General features: G+C 36.1%; 2 long non-coding RNA genes across 2 annotated transcripts; both read left to right on the forward strand.

The window, feature by feature from the left end:
• The first annotated feature begins 2732 nt into the window (after positions 1 to 2732).
• LOC126927267 (uncharacterized) lies at positions 2733 to 3564 on the forward strand. Its single transcript, XR_007715340.1, has 2 exons — positions 2733 to 2777; positions 3251 to 3564. It is a non-coding gene; the product is annotated as an uncharacterized LOC126927267 (long non-coding RNA).
• A 30-nt stretch (positions 3565 to 3594) lies between these two features.
• LOC126927254 (uncharacterized) lies at positions 3595 to 6288 on the forward strand. Its single transcript, XR_007715326.1, has 3 exons — positions 3595 to 3673; positions 3752 to 4062; positions 6175 to 6288. It is a non-coding gene; the product is annotated as an uncharacterized LOC126927254 (long non-coding RNA).
• Positions 6289 to 19659: the final 13371 nt, after the last annotated feature.

Raw genomic sequence — 19659 nt, forward strand, 5'->3', positions numbered from 1 at the left:
CAACCTGCGGATTAAAGCGATTACATCTTTTTCCTTTTTTTTACTTTTTTTTTTTTTGATAGGAAAACTTCAACCAATACTTTTGTGTAAGCCTGTGAGGTAAGCCTCGACTTCTAAACTAACTTCGTAAGCTATAGAACTAAAAGAGCATAATCGTAATGTGATACGAATAGTCGGAAGAAATTTAACATTTATTTAAAAATTATATATGTGTATTTAAAAACCACTATATTACAAAGTCTTTAACTATATTTTTATGAATCTGTATAATTTGTTAGAATTTTAAAAGGATACATATATATATGCAAGCTCCCTAGATTTCATGTAGGATAGGGATTCTTTTTGTTTCGCGGGTAGCACGACAGGCTGTGTTTCACGGACAGACCGATCTTCCCTTGTTTTACGGACGACCATTTTAAGAAGCACGTTTTTCCCGAACGGACGGACAGAGAGTTACATCAGAGACAAACAAGGTTACGGAATAGTTATTTAAGATTTTAAAGACTGAAGAAGAAAGATCGGTAGCTCAGGACGTTGAAAATCGATTCTCAATTTTCAGGTAAACATTGTACTAAAGACTTGTTATTTCCCGTTTATATAATTATTGTTATTTATTGTTATAAACGCATATTAATTGTCGTTTATTTTTGTATTTTATTATTTACTTTATAATAAAAACTCGATTTTCAGACTACAGAATCGATCCCTGAATTATCACCAAATTACGATCTTACAAATCGATTTTCACTACGCCATGCCGTTAGAAGTGAAGCTACGTATCGCCATGAACGAGAACGCAAGGGGGAGAAAATAGAATGCATAAGAATCCATAAGAAAACCAGAAGATGAAGTATGTGATGTCTTTCCTCCAGAATATCAAGCAAGAGATCATCGTCCGCGATTATTCAGTTTATCGATAGTGAAGAAAGCCGCAAACAGCTTAACCAAGGTAAGCCATTACAGAAACATTGCACTCACGATGGATGACGCAACGGCAGCGTCATACATCGGTACAAGTTTAAACTTCGTGTTTCGAGATATTTACTTAGAAGAATCGGAGATCATCCCCACAAGGAAAATAAAGACCGAAGTCGAAAAGCCCAATCTTCAAACAGAAACATTATTAGAGATCTTCCAGAAACAAAACATGCATGAGAGAGAAGGCACAGACTTTGTCATAAAACAATTTGATGGAAGGCAAAAAGCCACAGATTGGAGTATGAAATATTCATATTTCACATACGGATCCCTTCCATACTCTAATATGAGTATGAAACCGAATACGAAAAATACGAAATCCAAACTGATGAAAAAAGGATCAAGAATTTGAAGAAATATTTGGGAAAAACAGCATCAGAATGGTACCAAGCAAATCTGCTGAAGGATGAAGAATACAACTGGGAAAATTGGAAGGTGGCAGTTCAAAAAGCTTCTGGCAATAAAGGTTGGTCTGCAGTACGATACACTTATAACTTTAAATACATTTCAGGTTCATTCACTGAATATGCCATAAAAAAGGAATGATTAATATTGGAAGTAAGAAGGAAGACTTCTGAAGAGACAGGGATAAATCTAATTGTTATTGGATTACCCATACACATTCAAGATAAAATGGATAAAGAAACAGTACAATCAACAAATGAGTTAATCGGATTCTTGGGGCAATATCAGACGAAGGGAAAAAAAACACAAGGGAGTAACGCAAGATTGGACAGAAAGCCAGAGCCACTGCCCAAGAAACAACCTTGTGTGATTTATGAAGCACTGAATTTCCCAGGTCGATTTCACCCAATAACAACTCACCAAAGAAATACATGCACATACTCATCGATCATTTTTCAAGGGTTGTTTTTATGTCCACATCGAAAACACAACACACAGAAGATATCATAAAACTTATAGACTCGACAGGAGAAACTGATTCCATAAAAATTATCCTTGCAGACCGATACCCAGTAATGACATCCAAAGAAATTCAAGAGTATAGGAGGAAAAGGAACATTAAATTAATTTTCACCTCGACAGACTGCCCATCCTCCAATGGACTGAACAAAAGGGTAAATCAAACATTAGTAAACAGGATCAGATGTAATTCAGACAAAAATAAGAGAAACTCGACAGAAATCACAGAAGAAAGCGTAGAAGAAAACAATAACACCAGACACAGTGTAACGGGGTTTGCCCCAAATCATTTACTGAATGGAAAAATGATTGAAATCGTCCCTAAGGAAATAATGGAGAATAAGATAAACCTAAAAAGAGACAGAGAAGAAGCATTCAAAAACTCAACAAGAAATTTCGAAATCAACAAACAAAAATACGATAAAAAAAGAAGAGAACACGAATTTAAAATCGGTGATATGGTCTTCACCCATAACGGAAAAAAAATGAATAGAAATAAGCTGGAAGAAATGAGGAAAGGACCTTTCATAATTCTAAGAAGGATTTCAAACTCCATATATGAAGTGGATAACGGTAATCGGGGATCTGAAGGGAATCTGTTTCACTCCCCATTCGAGGGGCGGTGTAAACTCCCTAGAGTTCCTGTAGGATAGGGATTCTTTTTGTTTTACGGGTTGCACGACAGGCTGTGTTTCACGGACAGACCTTCTTTTATTTTATGGACGACCATTTTAAGAAGCAAATTTTTCGCGAACGGACGGACAGAGAGTTACATTAGAGACAGACAAGGTTACAGAATAGTTATTTAAAATTTTAAAGACTGAAGAAGGAAGATCGGTAGCTCAGGACGTTGAAAATCGATTCTCGATTTTCAGGTAAACATTGTACTAAAGACTTTTTATTTCCCGTTTATATAAGTATTATTTATTGTTATAGACGCATATTAATTGTTGTTTATTTTTGTATTTTATTATTTACTCCATAATAAAAACTCGATTTTCAGACTACAGAATAGATCCCTGAATTATCCCCGGATTACTATCTTACATATATGTACATATTTGTATATATATATATATAGAGAGAGAGAGAGAGAGAATGTTACAAGGAAGTAATCTAAAACTCCGTAAATTTGTAATACATGTTTAATGAGAGAAGTATAAAATATCTGATAAGCGTAGATCCAATAATCCTATTTACTTGATATACCGTACTTTTTATTTAACATTTAAATCGAACGTTTAAATCGAACCCTCGATAGAATAGATAGAATAAACGTGTCCAATAAAATAATCTCGTCCATCATCTGATTTGAATCCAACGAATTTTTTTTTATGAATACACATAGAGAGAAATCTACCTATTGTGGACACACGTACAAATCAATAAATAATGCATGTCGTGGAATATCGGCTACAGAAGGAATAAATAGAGAATTATGTATTATCCACAGATGGCAGTTATACAGTGACTAGGAAAGGTATTTAAATAATATGAATATAAATACATGATACACGTATTAAACTTGGTATTATTTAATGGTACTTTCATACGATTATAAGGATTTGATTTGAAATATAAAAGCTGATAGGAAAACGGTTCATTGGAAAATATGGACACGCGCAAATATTTTCTCGTGCCCGCAGTATATTAAAACAGAAAGTCAAATATTTGTTATGAATGGCGAAGGATATTTTTCTCTTCTTCTTGACCCAGCAATTGGATTTCATCAATATTATATAACGTTGATTAAAATTTACTTTTCTCTCGAGTGAGTACTATAAGATCACAAAATGACATAGATCTTTTCTTTGCAACTTGCTGAATATAAAACTGCGTCCTTTTACAGGCAACCATGTATATTCCAAGCGTGATGAAGGGATTAGATCATCGTATCGTAAATTATGCTTACTTCCAACCCCAAAGGCAGACTTTCTATGTGCTTGTCTCTTTGCTTCGAGGGCCAGCGAACTCTTCACTCTATATGACAGAAACAGCCTAGAATCCAGGGGGAAATTTGAAAGTCAATCAAGGAAGGAACTGCAAGATGGACAGAGCAAGGTCTCGTAGAAATGTATGTGAGATTCGTTTCTCGCAAATTACGAGATACGGAAACGTTTAAAGTCATCTACAGGCGGAAATCTGTTCAAGACAGTCGCGGTAATATTTCGACGTTATATTTCATACGTTAAGCCAGCTATTATTTAAATATGTTCTTTGAAATTAAGTAAAATCAAAGTAGCTGAAAAAGTACAGCTGATAAAATTACGTTCAAAACGTGAATGAACAATAATTTTTACTTTCGTTACGCTGTTGTTATCTATTATCCATTATTTCTTATGGCAAGAAATGGGAACGTGCTTAATTTACGATAAAAACGAGAAACAATACGTAAAATATTTTTCACGATAAATTATTTTCATATTGTTTGAAATAATTTTACGCTTCCGCGATATAAGTGGCGAATGTAATTGAACAAGAATCATTTTTGATAAATGTAACAGATATATACCGTATATATATGCAAAATATATTGTAACGTGTTAATTCATAAAGTTACGTAAAATTATTGGAAATCTATGTACGTAGGTATGTTTAAATATTTCATTCATGTTTTTATTCCATTGAATTGCAAGTTATATAAAATCATTTCATTAATAGTATAGTTCAATGATATAAGAATTGCGAATTAAGAATATTGTTTATTAGTGATATAAATAATTAAATTAGTAATAATGTATACTTAACACGTTCTTGTATTTTGTTATTAAGGTAGAGTTAAATGGTTAAAGAATTAAAATTATTTTGCTCTTCTTTCAAAATTATTTCAATCTCAATCTCATGTTTTAGAAGGGAAAACTATAATTTTTGTTCTTAAAACATATCATCCCCTAATAGTCTGCGTTCGAATCATGATTATTCTAAAAACCACTATGATTGTGTTATTGAAACAACGTCATCAACTAGTTTCTTAAACTATGTAGATGCTATTGAAACAAACTACGTACATGCATAGTAAGTTTATATGAATATTAAACATAAGAAACTTCGTTTGACTTGATTTGGCTGAAATCAGCTTGTCGAAGTGCATCATAGAAATAAGTCACGTCGATCAAAGTTGTAGCGCAATATCTATTAGACTGTCATTAAAGTCATCGTTGATACATTAATAGATGGTATCATACAGTTAAACGACATGTCATAATATTCTTTCATCTAAACCATAGTAGCAACAGACTGTTTCCTACAGACTAGAGGTATTTCATGGGACGATCATATAAATTCTTAAATACAATAATGTATAATACACATACGTACATACATGAACCAAGTCTGTAAGCATAATCTATAGACTATAATAAATACGTGAAACATTTTGAATTCTGTATTAGATTTGAAGAAATCTCGAATAAATCAAAAGATATTAAATACTACAAAACTGTGAGCATTATTAAGGATTAGGATGTGATATTTTGAAAGATATAAATATAATTTATGAATAGTTTCAAAGATGAAGGTGAAAGAAATCTGTAACAAGAATTAGTCCCTTAAGGAAACGTTAATTACTTTGTTACTGTAGAAACACTTGTGGATTCTTCGTTATAAAACTAACAATTATCTTTCATCTAAAGGATATGTTATAATACAAAGATCCTTAAAATTATTCGATGGAATATCCTATTGATATTAATGCTGATTACCTACTTTTTAACCTATCATTTACAAAGAACAGTTTATTTATCGAAGCTATAAACTTTTTTGCCCGCTTCAGAGCTTTCATCGACGATTTATGACGTACATGGTGCAATAATGCCTAATGCGATTCTCTTTAATATCCCATATTGCATACATTCTCGTACCGATTACACAAATTGTTTGAATTCAAGAAACATGAGATCACTATACCGGTATAAATTTGTTATTTACTTGATCTGAAATATCCTTTCAAGTTTGAAGTGAAATTGAAATTCTTTCAAATAATCTTTGACTTAATATATTCCCTATTGATATTGATTCGATATTGATTCCCTAAATTTAACTGATTTTACATGTATATCTATTTTACGATTTAAGCATTACATGTTAGTTTAAGTATCATTTACATACCAGCTACTTGAAATCCATTTAATTTCATGTAACAACTAATTACAGAACAAGGTTTAACTTTTACGCTAACTAAGCTCAAAATGTCCATGAAGCATGATTTGTTTCTGGAAAGTCATTTAACTATTTTAACTAACGAAATGTATAACGAAAACTATCGATTTTCAGAACTTTATAATATAATGGAATCGTTTTACATATTTGCGGACAAACAACACAACACAGTTTTCGTCTATGAATACGAAATAAAAAATTTAAATAAAAATTATATTAATCCTTTCGGTACGAGTTGTTTTTTAACATCGATAGTACGTATAAAGCAGTAAAGCATGTGCGTGACCTGAATACATTTCCGGTCTTTTTATAACGATTGTGAACAAATAATGTAAAACTATAACTTCAAAACTATAACGTATGTTTCCAGATAAAGAAAATGATCACAGACTTCGCTGGATGCATAAGCATTCATAGACAACATCAATGGAATTTTTTCTGATGAATATGTACTTCTCCTGTAGGAAAGTATGAGATGACTCGTTTGTTTGTAAGAAATGTTCAAGAGCAGTTATGAAATCATTTACGGATTTCACTACGTTTTACATATTCGAAACTTTCCATCTTTGCATTTCTTTTCTGTCTCCCCTTTCTCGTGAATACTTAAATACATAATTTTTTCAAATGCAATAAAAAAAAAAAAAAATAAAAAAAAAATGCTAATTCGTATATTACAAAACTTCACAAAAATAATCGTAAGAATCTGTTCTATTTTTTCTCGTATATTTCCTTGTTTGGAAAAAGGAATAATTTATGACTTGTAATTTGTAAAATTACGCTAAAAATATCAGTTTACTTGTACAAGATGGCCACCATACACATATTTGTCACATTAGAAAATATAGACCTAACCAAAGAGGAATATTACACATTACAAGTTAACGTACATATATATGTAGTATCTATTTACAAGTATCGCAGATTACCTCTTGAAAAGTAAGAAAACATAAAGACTAAAGTAAAGTTGTAAATCTAAACTACAGTTCAAGTTATACAAGGCATGCAAAGCTTCTCTTGAAACGTTAGGTGCGTACTTCGATATACAATATAAAGAAACATAGCCCGCGAGAAAAGCTATATAGTACATACCATACAGATCCCTCGCCATAACTTTGTCAATATGCGCAACGAAATCGGTAATTTTCGCGCCACCACTCAAACACCGTTTCTCTCGCTTTGGATAATTGAATCAAATTCAGATCGTCCATGTTTACCCCCTCACATAACTGACATCGGCCGTCCGTGGATCCAACGGAAGGATTTTGAACGTTGGAGAATGCGTAACGGTGATTGGCTATTGAGCTCGGGGGTCGATCGTATAAAGGGACGCCGGGTCGCAACGAGCCTCACAGTACCGCTTCGACTGTGAACGCGATAGGAATTGGATCGTCTATTTTACAAAGGTCCTTTATCTTTTGCAACAATTACATTCGAATGTCTTTTCAAGCGCTAACGACATAATCGACGTTTGGTAAGCGATTAGTAACTGCGAATTCGTAAAATTCGTGGATAATTCTCGAGCTGTTTCGTGCGTACGCGATATTAAGTGGCACGCAAACAGGTGCACCTATTCGCGTAGCGCAAGAAATGTATCACGGAGGTCGTTGCAGGTAATATCCATCGACAGACGGGACAATTCGGGTGCACGATCTACGCCTATGATTGTGCAGTAGGGCATACTCTTCTCGACCACTTGTCTGGCGCCAACCACCACTATTGTCTCGCGAAGGCCAAGCTGTAAATCTTCGTTGCTTATACCGTTTTCTTGGTGAGTGTTAATTTTTTACTTATTCGATGGTATAATAATACCGTTATTACGAGGTAAAAGTTTTTGGATGTGTGATTTCTTGATTGAAGAGACGCTATCATTATTAAAAGTTTGAATATCCCGCCACTAGCGAGGGAAACATAATACAGAATGATTCTTTCATTTGCTTACATTCGATTTGTTAATTTTACTCTTATTCTCCTTTTTAATTCGTAATTTAATTGTGAGGACATATGCTATGGAGCAATTTTTGTTACTTTTAGCATCGTTGCTTTATTTGTTAAGACTGTTGAGCAATACGATCGTTTACTTTATTTACTGCCTTGTTTGCTATTATTTTACTTTTAAAGACAGGTATTTTGGAAATATAAACTTCTACATATTGGTATAATATTGATATACTTGAGATAAGCTCGTTTATGCTGTTGCTGTTTAGGATCGTTTATTCATTAAGGTCATTGTAATCATATGACAACGAGAACTAGTGTAAAATATATAAAATGTATAGTTCTATTTTAATAATCAATTTTTAGTGTCTTTAGCGAAACGAATTGATTCGTATTAAAAATGTCGTTTAGTGAATAGGAAAATAGGACACTGAAGGTTTAACTAATTTAAAAGGATTTAGTTATTGAAGATAGTACTTGCTGAGCAAATGGATCGCTAAGTTGTCATAATGCTACAAATGATACACGCTTGTTAAATGAAAATCCATCGACTTTTCATTTTTCCATTTGTTTAAGAAATATGTTATCCTATTAGTTTATTCCATTAATTTTTATAATGATATATGCAAACAAAAGTGTATAAATAATAATATGCAAATAATTTTTTAACTTAAATGTCACTTATTTAATGTTTTATAGAATGATATAAGTATACTACTGATAAAATTAATTAATCGAGAACGGAATTAATGCTGTTTATTGTAATCAGAAAGAAAATGGATTAAGGAGCGAGAAGATTTCGAACGTAGCGAAATTATTTGTTGATTGAATATCTTCTCCTACCTGACAAGCAATGCGGGTTATTACAAGTAGTTTTTACTTAATTTCCAATTAGTTATCGTATCTATAAGGTGTTGTCAAAGTTTTGGTACATAAATTTAGCTTGCATCGTATTGTACCGATTTATTTATATATCCTTTTTTATATGATTTATGTTATTGAGCTAGGATTATATTAAATTATTAATAAAATGAAAGAAAAATGGAAATTAAAATTAAATAAAATAGAATTGCATTAAATAAGAAATAGAAATAAAGTCGAACTAAAGCAAATTCAATTAAATTATTTCTTTTTACTTGCCTATGGGATTCTGGGATTATTAAAGTTCCTATTACGTACTCGTATTCCCGCTAATTCTTAAAATGAATTGACTATGAAATGAATGAGACTATTTCTCCGATTATATTAAATAGGCAATATCAATTACGTGTAATTGAATACATTATTCGAACGTTTTCTACAGAACTCTTGTTATTAATACATTATGGAAAATTTGAAACCAATTCGATATATATATAGAGGTTGCAAGGCATTTATTGCAAACATATGCTTAACGAAAAATTAGTATACAATATTAGTAGTAGTCTCAAACATACAAATAATCGCAGTAAATGTCCTGCGACTCTTACATACATTGTCATACTCGTTTGAAATTGTAATAATACGTTAATCTTGTCACAGTATCGATAGGATATCAAGATATTCTTAATAATATGTCCACAAGGAGTTTGCAGGGATATTCAAATATTTTCGCGAACCACTGTAATTCAGCACAAGAGCAGAAAATTCCAGATTTTTTAGTTCTCGATCAGAGTGAATGTTTATACAAGTAACATTCGCTATCTGTGTCCATATTTACCGAACATTTCTATTAAACCTGCGCCAAGCTCGTAGAATGCCTCAGGTCGTATATGAGATGTCAGTTTTATCAAACGAAACGGGACCAGCTAATGTTTAATCTCGTAAACTGAAGTTGCCAGCAGAAAAGTACGGCTCTATATAGTAATTGGTGAAGACCGTGAAACGCGAAAGATGAGAAAGAAACAAAAGGCGGGGGATACGACGAATCATGGCAATCCATTTTATTTTCCAGCCATCGATTAACGGCCAACGTTTAATTTCATTTCTTTCGCAAAACTCAATTAGAATCGTCGCGACAATCGCTAGAAACCGCAGGCAAATCTGCCAACGTATCGATCGTAGCGGACGCCAATCCCTCTGCGTTAAATGAAATAACAAAATTCAAGATGTAAATTTCACGAAACTTTTCCTCTCGCATTTGTTCGCCAGTCGATGCTTCAAATACTACAGAATATAGCTATTTGCTTTTTGCTGGAAAGCTGAGCGCTATTTCGCTTATACGTGAAACAGCGAGAATTAGGTATTTCAAAGACACTGTCTATGGAAATCGCTGAAAATTCCAGCCATTTAATTTCACACTGACCTACTCCTGTTTTTTAAATACTTTAGAAGAGGGCGCTACTCGTTACCATTTTATATAGCCATGAAGCGTTTAATCCTCGAAGGAGGATAATCTTAACAAGATACATCTCGGAGAGATGAATAGATATCGGAGATGAATAAAAGTTTTTCGATTCTTCATATTTGATTTTTTAAGTAAAACTTTCCGTTGATCCTGGCTTGAATCTTCTACTTTTTCGTGCACCCAAATGCTTATTATTAGATGAGAGCGATAGGAAGGTTTTTCCTGTTTCGCAACATTAAAGACAGCAGAAAACGAGCTAATAAAATTGAAGTCACTTAGCCCTTAATATATTTAATATGAGTAATTTTTTAAATATAGCCATCTATTAGCGTGCGTTTGAACTTTGCGTTTTTCTTTTTCGCGCACCTGAACGTTTTTTATTAGACTGAGTGGGACACGTACCTAGGAAGCTTTCCGTGCTTCGCAACTTCAAAGTAAACAAAGGACATTTGACAAAGTCAACAAGCGACGAGTTAATAAAATTGAAGTTAAGATAGACAGAAAGATAATACGTATGTAGTACCTCTGTGGATGATAATATAAAATGGAAACGTATTTGACGCAACAGAAATATCTTTCTGCAAATATAGGAGACGAGGAATCAATTTAGCAAAATAATTAAATAAAGTTATTGACTCGCGAATTACACGCATGTAATACCAGATAAAATAACTTTAATAATCTTTGTTTCTTATATTCTCGTGAATAATAATTCTTTAATCGATAGTTCCATGGATATTTAGAATAATATCTACAAATTATTTAGAAATGCATAAAAATCCACGGTTTGTTTAATCGTATAGATACATACATAGATAGGTTGAAGGTTTATTTTGAAAATTCATTAGAAACCTAAGAAGTGAATTTACGAACTGCACAGGCGGATAAGTTTGAACGCGAGGAAGAGTGTGGTTCTTGAGTTCGATGATTTTTCCAAGTAACAGTCTTAATTCACGTGCGAATGTTAAATTGGAAATCTTTTAAGCTTTACGCAAATTATACACACGGTTTACACAATAAATATTTATAGAGGTGAAAATGATCTTTAAAACAATCCTTCGTATTAAAACCAAATATTTGAGTAATTCTTAAGGCGAAGATCGCGTATACAAACATTGAATATATTACATAGAGGAAACGTTGCAGAGTAACGTAAAATAATGTTCGTGATACAATTAAAGGCCGCGCTTAAACTAACAGTTCGATCGGGAAAATTCATTACCTTTTAAAAATTCAAATCCAATTAAACAGAATCCAACGAAATTGAATTTCCGCTTAAAAATCTTGTACAAGCCTTTAAAAATCAACGTATGTACCTACTTGTCGCTCTACAAATGCTCGCCGCTATAAATTTCCCTGTCTTAAAAGAAGTAGAAGATACAAACTATATAAACCACATAATTTTTATCGCTTTATATCACGTTGCTATAATACGTTTTATATCACGCGTAATATAGTTTCTCAGCCACAGTGGCGTTACAAGGGCGAGACCATACGTGTCTTAATGGCGTTGTTTCGTTGATATCGAATAATATCGCGCATCGACGATAGGCGACGCGAAAGAAACGCGCCGAGCAAAATCTCAAAGAGACGCTGACAATGCCTTCGTGTAACGTAAGGGATGAAATGAAAAGTCGAGAACAAGTCTTTTTTCCTTTCCTCGTTCTTAGTCAGTTAAGAAGAAAGCGAGAATGGAAGGGACAGCAGCCATGAAGTATGTACGTTTTCACGTCGGTGCCTCTCATTGTCTGCTGCAACGTTACACTGCGTTTCGTTGAAGATACTCTAGTATTGCGAACCTTTATGGTCAAAGCACGTCGAATAGCCATCAAGCGGGTGTATACGACCTATTTGTGACCCAACAACTAAGCTCGATATTAATTCTAGACCCTTGATCCTTGGCCAATGAGTTCACCTGATTATCGTAATTAAGCAGTTATGATTTTAATCGGTTTACGAACGCTTCGATTTTAAAGTAGGATCGGATATCAAGAACAACAGATTTTAAACTGTCGGATTGCATCCGACGGGACTCGTATTTTCTGCTTCGTCGATCCCGTTTTTATCGATGTTTTGATTCGAAGTTTCATGAACATTGCAGATCGTTACGTTGTCGATTATGATAAATCCTGTAAGAATATATTGTATAGATTTGTATTAACATAATGATACATACATAATGATACAAATATTACGCAATACGTGTATCGTACGTATTTCACCTGGATGGTAAAATCAATGGAATTGTGTTTCTACTAGAAATCTTCGTCTCTGACGTATACAGTGGATAGAAAGGCAGGAAATTTGTGAGATAAATTATAATACGTATCCGAACGTAATAAAAACGTCTCGTATAAAAGCAAGTGTTTGTTTATTAGGGCTGTGCTTAATTGCGGAAAAACAGACGCGCGGAATATCTCGTCCGTGGGAATGTACGAACGGTATTGTGTTGCGAAATAACGCATTCGTAGCGTCGTACAAACGTATTGCGTCGTGAAATAACTTGTTCGTGGCCATCGTACGGGCTGTGTATATGCAATGTCGTGAGATATCTGTACCATAATTGCGATGCGGTTAAACGAATATATTCAATGATTTCATCGTCGTTATTGCATAATTAGCTAAAGATGTCGACGGTATTTGTTGATGTATTTTTTATCTTGGACTAAAGAGAGAAATATTAGAAATTAGGATTTCCAGTAGTTTCTATCCTATGTAATGATGTATCGATAGATGGATTAATTACAGTGGATTAAACAGAAAACGATGATCATTGAACTCGAACTTGATCTTAAAGCAGTCGTGCGATATGACAACTCTCGATTTTAGCGATTCTTCACTCTTGACTCTCCGGTGGCTAACTGACGATCAACGACTGTGATGTCGAAATATTAGGTCGTTCGAAAAGTTTCTTTCGTTTTATAAGGAAATAATGGATGCACAACATTTTTCGTTTTATATTATTTTATCGAATTACGTATGATCCATTTTGTTCTGTCAAAATAGGTTTCATGTTGTATGAAGATGCATCGTTGTAAAAGACGTGCCTGTAAAAGAAAAACACAACCTAATATATTGATGGCCGTTAGGTCTATCGAAGTTTTCTGATCCTTTCGGTTTGTTGGCATTTCCGCTTTATTGTCTATGTTGTCTGTATGTCGGCGATGATTTTCGCGGTGCTATAATTGAAACCAAAGAAGCCTCTGAAAGAGGATCGTTATGCCGAGGCCTAATTGTATCTCTCGCAGGACTAAGGAAACTAAACACTAGAGAGAAGATGTAAAGTTTTGTTTGAAGTGAGATCCACTTCAACGGTATTAATAACTTTAGAATAAGAAGAAGTTTCGGTGAAGTTGAACCGAAAAATTTGATTTCAACGCAAATCAAACGCTGGTTGGCCGTGTCAAACACGTATCGCCGTATCCACTGTTTTGGTCCGGTTATTTCATGCGTGATGACTGACACATATGCAAAATTGAAAGTCCTTTACAACGTACGTACACAAGTGTCCCGTGTGCTTCTTATCTCTCCTTACGCATAAAACGCTATGTGTATATTTCGAAATATGAGAAACGGTTGATTTGCTGTACAAAGTGCAACGTCACATAATACAAAATGAAATTTATTTTCTTACAACTGAAACGGAGACTCGGTTTATTATCTGTGATTTTTATCGAAAGGTATAACCATACCAGATATAACGTTACAGAATAAAATACGTCGCGAAATACCATTACAGCGTGCTTGGTTTTATTTTCTAATCTTTTTATCCTAACTTTGTCATTTCGCTCGTGCGTGTGCCTTGTAACGTAACGGTAGTAATACAGTTTTTACGTTCACTCGTAGCTTGCAACGTAGTATACTTTATGTTCAGACTGCTGGCCATAAACTCGATTTACAATAATTATCCTCCCTCTTGCCTTGTATTCTCGCTTAATCATACACACACACGCAAAACCTTATTTTTATTATTCTTTTATTTTATTCTTTTTTTGTTATTTTAGCCTCAGTTGCGATATGTAAAAGATTCTTGTAATTACGCTCCATCTAAGTGTTAGCCTTATACCTCTAACGTTATAAATAAATTCTTAATATCGAATCGACATCGCAGAAAAGGTAAAATATGGAACACTCAGATCGGTTAATAGAACAGAAATGTAATTGTTCGCAATCATCGAGATCCGAGCATCAAATTGTTTGACTACTTGATGATCTTATTTGCGTAAATATACAAAGAAAGACAGACGTCTGTCTCAGTGTGGTTCCGATCGTTCGTGATCTAAATTCAGACCTAAAACTGTAGGTTCATTCTTCGCCATGAGTTTCATAAGACAGTCGCTAACGAGCTCGCTAACCGAAAGGTCTGCGACTGCGACCAAATGCTCTGGAACCGTACGACTTTTAAAACGATAAGGATCGACTACGACGAAGACTGAAAATGCGAAATATATATGTCGGCTAGATGATAGGATTGGGGGTGGAGGTGTTCGATGAATCTTCGTTGATATTGGCCATCGATGCGGTGTAACAATGGTAGAGTTTATTGGCACAAGTGAGTGGTATTACAGCGTTGGTAATTAATCACAATGTTAGATACTCGCGGCGTTATGACAATGGCCTCGGGTCCGGTAACGAATCCGCGGTCAACGGGATGTCGAACGTGTATACTTCGTGGAAATCTAAGTTATATTCAGGTCGCCACAGAACAAGCACTACGTATCGGAGAATTACTTGTATCGTCGTTAAAATCGTACGATAGAGTGTCTCTCCATCACGGTGACGCTGTCGAGGAAAACTACGATGGGTGTGTCTAAGGGCACCGGATCATCGGATTCGCGGAGAAAAGTCTTCATTCGGAAAGTGAGGGAAATTGGAGTTACTTAGTTGGAGGAAATAGGGGAAGGGTGCTAGCCGCCCTTAAGAGAAAGTCGCCATCGGGCCGCGTCGTTCGTGAGAAAAATAGACTTCTCCAATTTTCCCGTAGTTGGAACAAAGGTTGTTTGTCGGTTTGAAGGACTTTCGTTAAATAGATCTTAAGATTTATAGCGGGTCCTCGGGCTAGCCGAACATGTACTGTGGAGACGCATCAACATCTGGTAATCGTCTTACTCGAAGCATAGTCTGCGTGTGGCGAGCCACGGGACAGAAACCATTGAAACGTTTACCATCGTTACCATCGTTTACCATCGTATAGAGTTACTTCCTGCCTTGGTTAAACAAAACGTTCATCCCCTTGACCGCGACTACGTTCGGCGACTGGTTGTCGCCTCGAGCCCGAGCTCATTATCATAAATCTCGAATAAGTACAGTCGGATCGAATGACAACGGCTTTCTTAATACGGCTATGGTGAAATCTAAATTACGGTACTAGGTGTCTTCCCAAAGTTCCGAGGGGAAGGCTCCGGTGCTCTTTCATCTCCGACATATATATAATGCGTTCGTCTAATAACGCACGCCCATTCGTACGGTAAATACGTGAGGTTATTTGGTGCAGGATGTGTAGATGTTTAATAGTATATTTATTAACAATTCTCGTTTTCGACTCTTTACGTACAACTCTCGATTCAACAAATGTTTTCTTGATCCGATTCGTTTCTTTTTGTCGCCCTTTAATATCCCCACTACGCACGCGGTTGGTAGGCGTTCGCGACCATTGTTACCTGACGTTTGAAAACTAAAATTCCTTTCTTTTTTCGCCTCTGAATATCCCCACTACGCACGCGGTTGGTGGGCGTGCGTGACCGTTGTCACGTAACAACGGTCGCGGACGCCTACCAACCGCGTGCGCAGTGGGGATATTGAGAGACGACAAAAAGAAAGGAATTTTATTTTTCGAACGTCATTTTCGTCCGTGACCGTTTACACGTGGCAATGGTAGCGGACGCCTACCAACTGCGTGCGTAGTGGAGATATTGAGAGGCGACAAAAAGAAAGGAATTTTCCTTTTCGAACGTCCTTTCGTCCGTGACCGTTTACACGTGGCAATGGTAGCGGACGCCTACCAACCGCGTGCGCAGTAGAGATATTGAGAGACGACAAAAAGAAAGGAATTTTATTTTTCGAACGTCATTTTCGTCCGTGACCGTTTACACGTGGCAATGGTAGCGGACGCCTACCAACTGCGTGCGTAGTGGAGATATTGAGAGGCGACAAAAAGAAAGGAATTTTCCTTTTCGAACGTCCTTTCGTCCGTGACCGTTTACACGTGGCAATGGTAGCGGACGCCTACCAACCGCGTGCGTAGTGGGGATATTGAGAGACGATAAAAAGAAACGAATTATCGTTTTCGAACGTCACTTTCGTCCTTGACCGTAGACACGTGGCAACGGTAGCGGACGCCTACCAACTGCGTGCGTAGTGGAGATATTGAGAGGCGACAAAAAGAAAGGAATTTTCCTTTTCGAACGTCCTTTCGTCCGTGACCGTTTACACGTGGCAATGGTAGCGGACGCCTACCAACCGCGTGCGCAGTAGAGATATTGAGAGACGACAAAAAGAAAGGAATTTTAGTTTTCAAACTTCATTTTCGTCCACGACCATTGTTACACGACAACGGTCACGGACGCCCACCAACCGTGTGCGTAGTGGGGATATTGAGAGACGACAAAAAGAAAGGAATTTAATTTTTCCAACGTCATTTTCGTCCGTGACCGTTTACACGTGGCAATGGTGGCGGACGCCTACCAACCGCGTGCGCAGTAGAGATATTGAGAGACGACAAAAAGAAAGGAATTTTATTTTTCGAACGTCATTTTCGTCCGTGACCGTTTACACGTGGCAATGGTAGCGGACGCCTACCAACCGCGTGCGCAGTGGGGATATTGAGAGACGACAAAAAGAAACGAATTTTATTTTTCGAACGTCATTTTCGTCCGAGACCGTTTACACGTGGCAATGGTAGCGGACGCCTACCAACCGCGTGCGCAGTAGAGACATTGAGAGACGACAAAAAGAAAGGAATTTAATTTTTCCAACGTCATTTTCGTCCGTGACCGTTTACACGTGGCAATGGTAGCGGACGCCTACCAACCGTGTGCGCAGTGGAGATATTGAGAGACGACAAAAGGAAACGAATTTTCGTCTTCGAACGTCATTTTCGTCACGCCTTTTTTCAAATATTCGTTGTAGGGATTGTAGGGATATCGATGACTGGTTAGGCCTATTGGCACTTACGCTTCGATGTTATACTTGTATCGACGAAACCGTTGGAAAGTTTTGTTATCGCAGCTACATACGTAAGTGTGTAACACAGATTAACCATCGTACCTGATTAACACTAACTCTTGACGAAATGAATAAGGGCAAATGCACAATTTTAAATCGAATTTTCTATGTCGTTTCGCCGGGCTTGGTAAGATTAGCGTTGAACAAGGACAAAAGGCGCCTTTATCCGTCTAACAGGGCATTCTCTTGCCATTCTCATATCGCATCCATTTACACGGTAACGTACGACCCTCGTACTCTGTATCTCTATATCTTTATGGTTATTCCAGACAATGCCAACAATAGAAAGAAAGATTGGTTGCTGACGGCTCGTAACGTATAGCTGGAAAAGTTAGAGTTGCAGAGAGCAACTTGTTAGAGTAGCGGCAATATGGAAGTTGTACTCGCACAGGTAAACTTGGCCATGTAGAAGTCTGGGCTGGGTTAGATCGTGTTCTAAACTCGAGTTACAGAGCTAAAATAACGTATCCGGACGTGTAGATGATTCGAGTTAAAGCAAGCTTTATTTTCACTTATAGGAGGCAGCGAAACGAAAGGAATCAAAGAAAATTGTTGCAGCCTCGTGCAGGTTTTTGAAGTCATAGGGGCTCGATCGTAAAACAAAATTCGTCGAACGAGCGGGTATTCTATTTACCTGATAAAGTTAAATATTATCGCCCGCGCTACAAAAGAAAAAATCTATTATCCATTTGTTCCTATCTCCACCATTTACATACACCGTTTTTGCAACGGTAAAATTCCTTTGCAAATCATTTTTTAACGAAAACTACGAACAATGTTTTCCGCGTTACTCTGACGCGCTTTTAATTCGCCGTGCTTCATGCGGCTTTTGTCGCAGCCGCTAGCATTGAAATACGTGTCGCGGAAAGGTCGTAGTTGAAGCTGCGCAATAGTAAAGGAAAAAAGGCGCGATATCGGTTCATGTTGTAGGCGATTCGGCGTAAACGCGTGGGAGAGATACCCTGCAACGATTGCCGCGCTTTATTAACTAGCGTAGAGAAGTTGAAAGCGAGAGAAAATTTCAGTGACATCGATGAACACCCGGCGGTATGGAATACGGGTCACGCTTATCCCGGGCATCGATTGGAATTACTCGCACGAGATACGACCACGGATAAACGTTTCGAGGAACTTTTCCGTTGTTCCCAGCGTCGTCTCCTCCGATTTGCGAAATCTTTCGTACTTTTTCCGTCGATGTAACGAGCGTAGTTTCGGTCCAATTGGAACAAGGGTCAAAGAAAGGAAGCTTTTTGACTCTCGATGGCTCGCTAAATCGCGACCTAGCAAACAACGAATCAGCTTACGCGGAAATGCTGCATTTATGCATAAGAAGCGCGCAAGCCAATTTCTTCGAAGATAACTACGTTCAATTAGCATAGAATTAATATCGTAAGGTCGGAATTTTTTTCCTTTTTATATAAAATGAAAACTGGTATTTTTAACGAGACTTTTTACTCGAGCAGAAAGAACGAGATTGGTTGTTGGTTGAAGTAGCAATAACGATGTGACGAATATCATCATTCGTTCGTTTCACTATTAATTTGGTGACGTTTTAACGACCAGGTATACCGGTTTCATGTTCTGTGCGAAACAATCAGATTGTGACGCGTATACGTGTGGGAAATGTTTAAAGATTCGGAAGATAAAAGAAGCGAGTAATAGAATTTAAGGATGCATAGAATTCACAGAATATGCAACGATATATAGGACATTCAAAGTATAATCTTCGTTAGGATATTTAAAAAGTACGACAAATATCTGTCCGGGTTTTAACACTTTAGTGTGACCGTAAAAATATAAATATTCGTATATCCACAATGTAAATATAAAAATTTCAAATAATATTTCTAAGTGATGTGGAATAATCGACGAGGAAGTAACAGTCGAAGACTGTTTGATGTACCCTTCTTGCGTGTCAGTATTGTTTCATAAAAATGAATTTAAAGGAAACTATTTGGAAATTGAGGTGGAAGATACCCTAAACTACGATAAAAAATACACACGTACACACTATTTATACATACGTACTGAGAGTGTTCCAAGGATGAAATGTTAAACAGCTTTGAATATTAAAATGTTAAACAGCTTTGAATATTAAAACTATTTTAAAAATT

The sequence above is a fragment of the Bombus affinis genome, unplaced genomic scaffold (genome assembly GCF_024516045.1).
Source record: "Bombus affinis isolate iyBomAffi1 unplaced genomic scaffold, iyBomAffi1.2 ctg00000080.1, whole genome shotgun sequence".
NCBI lineage: Eukaryota > Metazoa > Arthropoda > Insecta > Hymenoptera > Apidae > Bombus > Bombus affinis.